Here is a 4,408-nt window from a genome sequence, read left to right on the forward strand (position 1 = left end):
GGGTGGGGGTGGAGGTGGAGGTGGAGATCAAACTGTTGTCCCCTGAGCCTGCCTAAGCTTGCCTTAGACTGTTGAGCTATCTTGCCAGTTCAGGTTTGATTGTTTTGAATAGCTAGTAGGAAGTTTTTGTTCTGCTGTCAGTGGCAGGGATATCTGATTTCCCTGAAGAATTGAGACAGATATTTAATCTCTTGCTTGGGGAATCTGTTAAAACTCTAGTAGCAACTAATTTCCTTTTGAGGAGGGTACATAGAAGTGGTTGTTATAATAAAGCAAACTTTTATCCTTATTAAGCATCAAATGTGCTTACATTCCCAAATTCATGCTGAAAGTATCCTAAAATGTTAATTAGTGAACCTCTCTAGATAGATATAGAATATAATTTAAATTTTGTTATATTGTGCACATTTCTAAATTAGTTATAGCAAATACATATTTGGGAGTGTGAAAACCTTCCAAGTTTTATTGAAAAAGTAATAGTTCACAAAGGATTGCAATTAACATTCAGTTATATTTATAACTGATGAAACAAAAAATGGTTAATAATTTATATGTCATGTTAGTTCCATTCATGACCACTTTCCAGAATCAGTCATAAGGCCAAATTTCAAGGCCAAATTTAAGCAAGACAGGATAGAATACATGAAGATAATTCTGATTTTCTATCACTAAATCTAGAAAACTAATAGATTTTCTGTTTGTTCTTCATTTATTTATTTATTTGTATTTTAGTAAGGGTCTGCAGGGTCTACAGGGTCTCACTACATAGATTGAACTCATAGTGATCTGCCTGTGTTCAGCCTCCCAAGCACAGGGATTACAGGCGTGCACCACTACACCCAGTCTCAGTAGCCATCTCAGTGCACCCTGGGGCAGGGCTGGCAAGGCAGGCCCAGGGATTGAACTACCAGCCCCTGTGTCTGCCTAATCAGGCACTTTAATCCACTGAGCTGTTTGGCAGGCCCCCTCTGTTCTAATCTGAATCTCTGTCTGTTTCTTAGAGATACCAAATACATTTTTGTTATTCAAAATTGTTATCGTAACAATATCCAATTTGTAGTTTAATGCCTTTTAGCACCTGTTATAGTTTATATCTAAAGGACTCCTCAAAACCTCATGGGGTCATTGTAGATGGGGCTTTTCTTTCTTTTCTTTTCTTTCTTTTTTTTTTTTTTTTTTTTTAGTTCTATTACAGTTTTCCTTATTGTGGCTAAAATCTGTGTTCTTTTTTATTTTTTATTGAGAAATAAATATAAATGAGACAGTTTCACAGCTGATTAATAGGGCAGTTTTGATAATCAATACATTGTACATTGTTATCTTCTCAGTGGTTATCCATAGTACAAGAAACAGACAGGATATTCTGTCCAAACACTGTTAGTACACCTCTTTCTTTTCATTGAATTAAGCAAAAGTAGCTATAAATTTATCCTATTTTGTATATATAAATACAAAATGATCTTTCCTTTGTATCTTTTTTTTTGTCCTGTCAGAGGTGAATATTCGATTGGCATCTAAATACTATAGATATTTGAATTCAACTAAACAATCTAACACTGTCTAGCAGTCTATAATATTAGTGGGCTATCCTCAGAAGTTATTAACTTGAGCCTTTTACAGCTCATTGTATTAATATGGATTTACTTTATATACCTCGTTTTTATATGGGGCTTTTCAAAGGTGCCTGGATTTAGAGTGTTTCATGCTGAGATTAAAGATGTGATGCTGTGATTGATTTGTGGTGCAGTTCTAGGGTTAAGGGTGCCCCACACTGAGTTTGAGTGCTACCCTCACTAAGGGCAGGGAGGTTGGATAGAATACAAGGGACAGAAAGAGGGCTGTTGTTGTTGATTGGTGTTTGCTGCTTTTGCTGCCTTCTGCCCACCATAAGCTATTTCTCATCTGTGATCTGCTCAGCTTTGTCACATTGCTTTGGAACCAGTCAACTATGGACTGAAAATTCTATAAATTGTTAGGTGAAATAAACCTTTCCTCATTTAATTTGAGTGTTAGGTATTTTGTCTCAAGAATAAGGAAAGTAGCTAAGATAGCACTCTTTGGAATCCTGTGATTCCCTTGTGTGTTATGTTGATGTGACATTTTACATTAAGTTTCCAGTTATTAAACCACAAAAATTAAAATTTTTGTGAATAAGCTTTTTTTTGTTTCTTCAGATTACTCTTTCAATGTTGATTTTCACTCTTTCAAATATTTGTAATGGGGTAAGGATGAGGGATAAGATTTGTAGATTGATTTATATGTTAATGCTTTAATCTGGTACCCAGATTTTTTTTTTACCTTAAAAAGAATTGACACATAAAATTTATACATATTTATGCAGTGTTGTGTGATGATTTGATACACAGATACATTGTAAGTGTTCATGTTCAGGAAGCATATCTACTTCTCCAAGCATTCATCCTTTTTTTGTGATGAAAATATTCAAAATCCATTTGTTAGCTCTTTTGAAATATATAGTACATTGTCTTTAGTACCCACTGGCCAGACTTTCCCCATCCCTTCTCTCTAGTCTCTGGTAACTATTATTCTGATATAATCTTCTATGAGATCAATTTTTAGGTTATATATGAGAGATTGTTCACTATTTGTTGTTCTGTATCTGGATTATTTCATGTAATACAATGTCTTGCAGTTCCAATCCGTTGTTTCATATGGCAGGGTATCAGCCTTTCTTATGGCTTTATAGTATTCCATTCCATATATGTTCCATATTTTCTTTATTTATTCATCAGTTAATGAGCACATAGGTTGATTCCATTTCTTGTCTCTTGTGAATAGTGTTGCAGATAATACAGAAATGCAGATGTCTTTTTGATATACGGATTTCATTTCCTTTGGAACTATACCCAGTAGTGGTATTACTGGATGATACAGTGGTTCTATTTTTAATGTTTGAAAGCTTTTCATACTGTTTCCTATAATTCTATGACTACTAATTTACATACCCACCAACAATGCACAAGTGTTCCCTTTCTTTTTCACATTATTTCCAACACTTTTGGGGCTGTTTTTTTTTGGTAATAGCCATGCTAACAGATGCAAGGTAAGGTCTCATCGTAGATTTGACTTACATTTTCTTAATGATTAGCAATTTTAGGTGTTTTATTCATGTAAAGCTTGTTTATTTATGCCTTTTTTTGAGCAATGTCTATATAGGTTGGTTATGCCTTTTTAATTCAATGTATTGATTTGTTTTGGTTGTGGAGTTGAGTTTCTTGTATATTCATGGTGCTAATTCCTTGTCAAATGAGTAGTTTGCAAATATTTTATTCCCTTATCTAGGCTGTTATTTCATTTTATTGATTCTTTTGCTGTATAGAAGCTTTTTAGTGAAATATAATTCTTTTTTTAACTTTTGTTGTTTGTGCTTTTGGGGTCTTACCTCCCCCCCAATCTTTGCTAACTTCAGTGTCTTGAAGTGTTTCCTTCTAGTAGTTTTATAATTTCAGACCTGATGTTTAAATCTTTAATCCATTTTGAGTTTTTAAAAAATATAGTCACCAGCTTCTGACATCAAGTATTGAAAGACAGGATGGAGCAGGTAGAGCTTGCAAAGCTGAAGAATGGTTGAAATTTTGGCTTATTGGATCAGTTACCAGGATATCATTTGTGATAGAGAAATGAAATAATGAGAGAAGTGAACATGAAACAAATAAGTCAGAGGGGCCAGGAGTTTTGCTCAGTGGTGCAGTGCCTGCCTGGCAAGCATGAGGTCCTGAGTTTGATTCCTGGCACCTCCCCTCCATCCCAAAGAAGAAGTCAGAAACTAAATTATTTATTGTACATGATGCAAAAAGAAGGAGAAAGACTAGAAAAGATATAAGAGGTGAAGATTTTGGGGAAGACATAGGGTGACTGGGAAGTGTGAGGTGTGGAATGCTCCAGGAGAGTTAGGGAAAAGAGGAAAGGGGAGATTTTACAAAGCTCCTTTTTTTTTGAGTATGACCTGAATCTCTTACTTTTGTTTGGAGAGGTGCAAGCAAAGATTATATATGAGGGGGGCACCTGATTTCTGTTGCTATTATTCTCACATTTCTTGCCTTTTATGTTTCTTTTAAAATTGTATTTGCTGAATATTTACTTATAAGGTGTTATTTTTCAGAAAAATGGATTTTTTTTTTTCAGAACTGGAGATTGAACTCACTCCCTTGCACTTGCCAGAAAAGTGCTTATTCTACTGAGCCATCTCCCCAGCCCCAAAACTATATGAGAACTTTTTTTTTTTTTTTTGGTGTGTGTGGTATTGGGGACTGAACTCAGCACCTTGTGCTTGCCAGGCAAGCACTTATTGTACTGAGCTATCTCCCTGGCCCCAGAAAAGTAGATTTGTTACATTCACGGTTGTCTTTTTTTTTTTTTTTTTTTTAAGTACCAAGGATTGAACTCA

The 4,408-nt window shown here is 34.8% G+C and overlaps 1 pseudogene across 1 annotated transcript in view; it reads right to left on the reverse strand.

The window, feature by feature from the left end:
• LOC101571199 overlaps nt 1-4,408 on the reverse strand; it is an 11,869-nt pseudogene that overhangs the window by 7,089 nt on the left and 372 nt on the right. The gene's annotated exons all lie outside the window — the stretch shown is intronic.

Source organism: Octodon degus, unplaced genomic scaffold, assembly GCF_000260255.1.
Source record: "Octodon degus isolate 3935 unplaced genomic scaffold, OctDeg1.0 scaffold00045, whole genome shotgun sequence".
In the NCBI taxonomy this organism is placed as follows: domain Eukaryota; kingdom Metazoa; phylum Chordata; class Mammalia; order Rodentia; family Octodontidae; genus Octodon; species Octodon degus.